The following is an 8,231-nucleotide window of genomic DNA, read 5'->3' on the forward strand; positions in this document are numbered from 1 at the left end:
CCCCCCCCACCCCCGTCTGCTGCACTCTCTCCCGCGACACCCCTTTGCCCAAGCCCTTGTCACAGTGATGGAGATCAGCGCTCTACAGTCCTCGTTTCTAGGAAATGGTCTGTGTTCCCACGTGACTATAGCTTCTCTGAGTTGAAGGGGACTAGAGGATTGGATGCAGATCAGCCTGGATAAGGGTCCCCCCCCCCCCCCCCCGCGGAACCTCTCCCTCTACATGTGTGACTTGGGACCCAGCAGAATACAGGAGTCCGAGTGGGGTCAGGACTCTTCTTCCCCAGCGTGTAGTTAGCACGCTTGGCAGTGACGGCTTGTGCCAGCTCCTGTGGGCCACCCAGCGACCCTGCTGCCAGCTGCAGCTGACCCAGAAGCTCAGAAGCGGGGGGGGGAGTTCAAAAAGGCTGCTCGTCCTTCTGAAGCCTTGAAAGCTTGCCGACACCCACATGAAGGCAACAGAGAGCGCACGGAATCCTGGTTTCTGACCAACCTTTCGTGGGAGACCAGACTTGTGTAAATTCAGTGTTCCCCTGGCCCATGGGAGCAACTTCAGAGGTTCCCCTGGTTGCTGGCCATCCAAGGGACCGAGCCTTGGAATCTCTTCTAAAGTTAGCCCAATCCCAAAGTTAATCAGGAATCTCAGGAGAAGAGAAAGGAGGATTCCGCCCCTCCACAGAGACTCAGGCACTCTGCTAGCCGGAGAAACAGGCCGAACCAGAGTCAGATCATTACAGCAAAGCCTTTTCTTTTTCTTTTTAACAAACCATGACTACTTAGGCATATAAAAACCAGGCTTTTGCCCCCTCACAGTGCTTGTTCTTGAACCCCCGAAGACCAGGTCAGATTCTTGAGGTGCAGAGTGAGCGTCGCAGAGGGTGCCTACAGCCCAGAAGCCTGCCTTCCCTCTCCCCTACCCCAGGCTGATGGGCTAGGCTTCCTCCCTGGCATCAGACACGGGCTTTGCTTGCAAATCACAGAATCCAACCCCGGCTACCTTAAGCAAAAAAAAAAGAACTTTTGGGAAGGGATATTGGGATGCTTTGGGCTGTCAGTGGTACACTAAGGGTAGGACCTCTTCTAACGAGAAGTCAGGCTACAGGTGGTTCCGGGACAGGTTTAGCAGCCCAGTGAGGTCCTTGAGATACCAGCTTCCAAGATGGCACCAGGGATTCGCCACCTTCTGGCATTCACATCCGTAAGTAGTCGCTCCAACATTAAATAGGGTTGGCCAGGGTAGCCACCAGGATTCAGCAGAAACAACGGCAGGTGACTTCAAGGCTAGGTCCTAAAAGTCATCGTGGCTTCTATCTCGTCCTCTCTCTTGGGTCCCTCACTCCGGAGGCAGCCGGCTGTTGTGTGGTGAAGGTATTCAAACAGCTCTGGGGAGAGGCCCCTGTAGAAAGGCACCGGGGTCTCTTTGCCAAAGCCTTGTGAATGAGTCGTGGGGCAAGTGGATCGTCCAGCCCCATCAGGCCTTCAGAGGACTGCGGCCCTGATCCGCAGCTCAGCTGGAACCTCGTGGCAGGACCCGGGCCAGAACCACCAGCTTAGCCACACCAGCACAGACGTTGGACTGAGCGTCTGCGTCCTACCCTCACAACATCCATGAAGGAGGCGTCACGATCTCCCCAAGCTGCAGAAGAGGAAACTGAGGCACAAGCAGGACGTGGCCAGGGTGAGGTGCCACAAAGACCCCTCTTCAAGAAGTAGGCTGGGAGAGCCGGCCTCGGTCTGCTCGCCTGTACGCGCCTCAGAAACTCCCTGTTCTACGCCACCTGCTCTGGGTGCCCGGGCCTCAGTCATTCCTCCGGCACAGGGTTCTGCTGTACCCTCCAAACCACGCACGAGTGGGCCAGAAGGTAAATCCCGACTCCCAGGTTCACTGAATCTGCACTTGCACATAACCCTGCTCGTGCCGTCATTCCTGGCCTGGCAGCCCTCCCCTCACCCCCGAAATCTCATCCACAAACCCAGACAAGTTCCTGGATTGCCCAGGTGCGCACCTCAAGGCAGCATTTCCAGGAACGGAGATGCTTTGTTAGAAACAAAGCTACCTGGGACATGATGTAACTGCCCCGGAAGTAGGTTCCCTTCCCAAGGTGGCCCCAAGGAGGTCCCCACAGCAGTAAGTCACATGCAGGGCTGTTCCCAGCAACACCATCTGGGGCCAGGTTTCTCCCGGGGGTTTAGGCTTATGCAATTTTTTTTTCTAGGATTTAACGTCCTGTCTCTTTTTGGTCTCTATTTGGTCATTGTTATGTGTATCCGAATGCATTTTGTGCTGTTCCCCGGGAAATGGGCAAGAAGCAGCTAGACAGCTGGGAGGGGGAGGGGCAGAGCGGGACAGCGGGTCAGGCCGTCACTATTCCTTTAAGAATCCTGGGCTTTCGGGGCGCCTGGGTGGCTCAGTCGGTTAAGCCTCCGGCTTCAGCTCAAGTCACGATCTCCTGGTTCATGAGTTCGAGTCCCTTGTGGGGCTCTGTGCTGATAGCTGGGAGCCTGGAGCTGCTTCAGATTCTGTGCCTCCCCCTTTCTCTGCCCCTCCCCTGCTCGTGCTCTGTCTCTCTCTCACTCAAAAATAAATAAAAACATTAAAAGGGAGAAGGAGAAGAAGAGGAGGACGAACTGGAACTCGTGGCTTTCAAATTGCTTTTTCCAGGAAGGGAACTATTTTCTCAAAGGAAACAAAAGCGGAAGCCACTGAAGCCCCCAGTGAGGCGGAGGCAGAACCGTCACCGGAGTCCCAGGGGCAGCCCTAAGGCACCTCTATGGGAGACGTTGAACGTTTCCAGGACTGGCGGCCCACTTGCTCTGATTTCCAGCACCCCCCCCCCCCCCCCCCGGGATCCACCAAGGCTCCCGTCCTGTGTCTACACCATCAGGACTCGGTGTGGCTACAAGCAGCAGAAAACCCTCCCTACCTAACAGAAGCTTAAACGACACGGAAATTTATTTTTCTCTCCAGTAAACGAAGCTCAGAGGGAATGATCGGTGATCCAGGCTCGGGTGATTCCGACTCCGGACACCTTGAGTCACACAGTCAAGGTGTGAGTGCCACCCCACCCAGGTCAGTCCTGTGTGCTCACCAGCGCGTCTGCACCTCGAGGTCCCCAGCTGGCTGCTGTCACGCTCACATGCTGGCAGGGAGGAAGGAGGATGGGATGAGGAATGTGAAGGGACCCACTCTCCTGGTTCACCCAGGACTGAGGGATTTGTCAGGGCGTGTGACTTTCAAGGCTAAAATCTGGAGAGCCTCGCGCAAACCAGAAGTTGGTCGCCCTAGGAGAAGGGCCTGGATCCTCCCTTCAGGGCACTTTTTGGAAGTCATACAACGTGTCTCTTTCATCTCACCGGCCACAGTTGAGTCATGTGACCTCATCCAGCTGCAAGGGAGGCCAGGAAATGTTGATTTTATTCTGGGGGACCACATATTTAAATTTTTCTAATGTTTATTTTTGCGAGACGGAGACAGAGCATGAGTCAGGGAGGGGCAGAGAGAGAGGGAGACCCGGAATGTGAAGCAGGCTCCAGGCTCTGAGCTGTCAGCCCAGACCCCAGTGTGGGGCTTGAACCCACCAACTGTGAGATCATGACCTGATTCGAGGTCAGAGTCTTAACCGACTGAGCCACCCAGGCGCCCAGGGGGCACGTATGTTTAGTTAAACGCTCATTATCGCAAAAGAGGAGGGAACAACAAGCAGTCTCTGCCAGTTTTCCCTCTCTCATCTGAACCACCCCTGCTCCCAGAGGCACCTCACGCTGTTCACTCAGCTGTGGCCTTTATTTTTCTGCTTGGCTGCAGTTGAAATTTCCTTCCAGCAATGCAGCTTCCGGCTCCCCCAGACGCCCGCACCCCAGCCTGTCCTAAGTCCAGAACGGGAGACCTCCATGGATCGCTTTCATGGCAACGGCTTCCTCAACCTCCCAACCAAACTGCCGCCCAGGCAGGGGCGCTGGGCTTCCTCGTTGAGGAGCTCCAAAGGCAAGGGAGTCTCAAGGCTTGCAGGCCAGACAAAGGGGGTGACGACAATCTTCCCTTCCCTCCCCTCCAGTCCCCTTCCCTTCCTGCCTCCCTCATCTCACACCAGGTACTGAAGATACCGTGATAAATGAAATGGACGCAGTTCCTGTGTCCACAAGCCTACAGACTAGCCTGGGGTCCAGATGATTAAACAGTCCTGTACAACAGGTATGACAAAAACCAAGCCAGGAAGTCAGGGTGCTATGGGAGGCCTGGAACAGATTCCCAATCTAGATCTAGGGACTCAGAGGGCTTCCTAGGGCACATGACCACATTGGGTCCTACGGGACAGGTAGGAGTTGGGTCCTAAGGGATGAGTAGAGTGAGCGTCTGTGTCCTGGAGCAGCCTGTAGAAGAGCCACAGGCAGGAGAGAAGGTGGCTCCCCTGGGGGTGGGGGGGCCCTGGAGACAGCTCAGTGGGGCTGGAGCTGGGATGGGGGAGGGGAAGCGCTAGGAAGTGCTACAGATGCGACAAAGGGGGTCATCAGGGGCCAGATCACGACCAGCCTCATGAGCTGTGTGACGAGGAGATGGCACTTTGCCCCAAAGCACCACCCGGGCCTTTTGCTTCTTAACCACCCAGATGCGCTGACCCAGCGGGGCTGTGGTCCGGGGCTGCACCGGGTGGGTCCCACCATGAACTGGCCTACGGGTGCAGCTGGGCCCCTGGGAAGGTGTCCCGCCTGCTCACGCAGGAGTTGAAGATGAGCCAGCCCTGCTCACTGCCGTGTTGTGGGGTGACGGGCCACTTTGTGAAAGGGCGTCCCAGTCTAAGCCACATGCCCACCACCGGGGACACACCCCCTCCCCTGCTTCCAGCACTGGCTCCCTGCTTCCCCACCTCCCTCTGGTCAGGAAATGCTCTCTGATGGCCCATTCCAGTAGCACCTCGGGTCAGAGGACTTGGGAGGCCTCGGCCAGGGAATCACAACTGGTGGGGACCCGCTCCTGGGCGGAGGGCATAATATAACCCCAGACTACGGGTCACACGGAGCGTCCCTTGCTGGTAGCTTCTGCTGGCGGGCTGAGGTGGGTGGAGCCACGTGGTTAGGGATTGCAAAGCCCTGGTGGTTTGGCGTATGTCTTTATTTTCTCTAATTCAATTGAAATCCGACTCCAGGCCGCTATCCCACTGAGCTAGCAAGAAATTCAATCTCAGGCACATCACTGAGCTTCTCTTCCCCAGTGTTTGGTCAAGGTCGCAGAGTCTTAGTACCGAAGCCTTGGGGTGGCCCAGGACCATCCAGCAAGCCCTCTTGTCCGCAGGCTCTGGGGCGCCCCTTGGCCTGGAGGAATTGTGGGGGAGAGGTGTGAGCCCTGTGTCTCAGGCCCCCCCCTCCCTGAGCATACCCGCAGCCGTTCCCTCCAAGGCCTTGTCACCTCCTGGACACTGCCTAGAATCAGGCGCGGAATCTGTCCCCACCTTCCCTCTAGAGCTAACACTCTGCCCCTTTCCCTTCTGCAGGGAAAGCCTCTCCCTCTCCTCCTTGCTCTTCTCAAAGGCCCACCCTTTCTTCCTTCTCCTTCCAGAACATGTCACAGAGTCTCCATAGTCAAGTTTATTGCAGAAAGGAAAAAGAGCCACTGACTTCCAGAAGCTTCAGTGTTCTGACCACTAAAATACTCTAGGCAAGGAACTACCAAGGGACTAGCTCCCTGCTTGAAAGAGCCGGAGGAGGGAGAGATACAAAGCAAATGAGCATCAGTAAATATTTCAAGCATCTTGCCTCCTCTGCATGATGAAGAATACGGCTCACGGGGGGGGGGGGGGTGCCTGGGTGGCTCAGTTGGTGAAGCGACCAACTTGGGCTCAGGTCATGATCTCGCGGTCCGTGAGTTTGAGCCCCGCATCGGGCTCTGTGCTGACAGCTCGGAGCCTGGAGCCTGCTTCCCATTCTGTGTCTCCCTCCCTCTCTGCCCCTCCCCCATTCATACCCTGTCTGTCTCTCAAAAATAAATAAAATGTTAAAGAAAAAAATATATACATATATAAAGAATACAGCTCTCGGGGCGCCTGGGTGGCTCAGTCCGTCGAGCGTCCAACTCTTGATCTCGGCTCAGATCCTGATCTCATGGTATGTGGGTTTGAGCCCTGCATCGGGCTCTGTGCTGACAGCACAAATCAGATCCTCTGTCTCCTTCTCGCTCTGCACCACGCCTCCCCTCCCCCCCGCCCCCATGCAGGCGCATGCACTCTCTCGCACTCTCTCTCTCTCCCTCTCTCAAAAATAAATAAACATAAAAAAAAAAGAATATGGCTCCTGACGTGACAGGTGCTGGTGTTGTCCCCTCCCCCTCCTCCTGGCTCCCTCGACAGCTGACTTACCTGGTGACTTGACCCCCTTCAGCTGCTGCTCCCATTACGCAACAGACAAACTCAGATTCTAGTGACTCACAGCCGCCGAGACTGATCTCCCCTTCACAGTATAAGTCAGCTTGGGTTGCTCTGTTCCATGTGTCTCCTTCATCCTGGGGTCCAGGCTGGACGCAAAGGCCCTCTCTGACTCACGCCGTTCTCTAGGGAGGCGGGCTGGCTCAGCGGCTCAGAGCGTGGCCTTGCCCTCAACTAGGCCCAGGAGGAAATTCCAGCATTGTCAAAGTGGATGCCTAACACCTGCGAGTTAAGAGGGGCTCTTCTGATTTTACAAAGAAGAAATCCGAAGCTCAGAGAGGTTGATTGTCTTGCCCAAGGTCACACAGGGATCCGTGACTCAAGCACGGGTCTGTCTGGCTCCAGAGCCCGCACTCTCGTTTGGTTCTGCCGTTCCCTCCCGACAAAGTAGAGTTGGGTCTGCCAGTTAGGTGTGGTGGACGGAGCACGGGCATTCAGCGCTATTTTCTCTCAAAACCCTGCTAAAAGAGAGTAGAGAAATAAAGGAGAAGGACAAAGGGAATGAGAGCAGGAACAATAGAGGTGGAACCAAAGTTTGGAAGGCACAACCCTGAGGAACCAAAGGCACCTGTTACGGCAGGGGTTGGGGCCGGGGGTGGGACTCAGGACAGGAGGCTGGGTTGAAAGCCTAGAGGCTCAGGCCCCTTCCCCGCCCCCAGAGCCAGGTGACTGCCCCTCCCCACACCCCAGGAGGGAATCAGGGAAACGCGCCAGTGCAGGAGAAGAGGCACCAGGTTTTTTGGGGTTTTTTTAAAGTTTATTTTTGAGAGAGAGAAAGAGCATGAGTGGGGGAGGGGTGGGGGGAAATAGAGGATCTGAAACGGCCTCTGTGCTGACAGCAGAATACCCGACGCGGGGCTCGAACTCACGAACCGTGAGATCAGGACCTGAGGTGAAGTCGGACACTTAACTGATTATTGAGCCACCCAGGTGCCCCAAGAGGCACTGTACTTAAGAGGGATTAAGTAGGGGCACCTGGGTGGCTCAGTCGGTTGGGCGTCCGACTTCAGCTCAGGTCGTGATCTCACGGTCCGTGAGTTCGAGCCCCGCGTCGGGCTCTGTGCCGACAGCTCAGAGCCTGGAGCCTATTTCGGATTCTGTGTCTCCCTCTCTCTGACCCTCCCCCGTTCATGCTCTGACTCTCTCTGTCTCAAAAATAAATAAACATTAAAAAAAAAAAAAAAAGAGGGATTAAGTAGGAGTTTTATACACTTGAGTGTGGAGCACAACCTCCATCTACTCGGCGCCATTCCATTCCCAGGATTCTCTCTGAAACTGGAACGTTCTTCACTAGAGAAACACAGTACCTCCCCTCCCCCGCAAAAAGAGACCTCTAAGTACTGCCATTGGGGCTTTTCCCCACAAAATGCGTCACCCCACAGGAAGACCCACCGGTCAACAAGCTTCATCCCTTGAAGCCCCCAGTGCTCAAACAACTCCTCAGAGCCTCTCTGTTATGAATGCATGAAAAGTCAAGGATCACCATATATCTGAGGAAAGCACCCGGCTATGGAAGACAGAACAAAAACAAAGAAAACACAACAGAAAGTAACAGAGGGTCCAGAGACAACCCAGAAGGGCAGAGAACAATGCCTGAAAATCATTAATCCCTTACTGGCAGAGGCAACGTTATTACACTCCCCCAAACAGAAACAAGATATTGAAGACAAAGACAATCTAATAATCAGGAAAAAGCTTTTAAAAATTAAAATGATGGTGGCGGGGGGGGGGGGAGTTGATAGAACAGTTGGAAGATAAGCTTAAGGGACAATTTCCAGAAAGCAAAGAAAACCACAAAGAAAGAGTCAACAGAAG

The sequence above is a fragment of the Herpailurus yagouaroundi genome, unplaced genomic scaffold, assembly GCF_014898765.1.
Source record: "Herpailurus yagouaroundi ecotype Mexico unplaced genomic scaffold, PumYag 185, whole genome shotgun sequence".
NCBI lineage: Eukaryota > Metazoa > Chordata > Mammalia > Carnivora > Felidae > Herpailurus > Herpailurus yagouaroundi.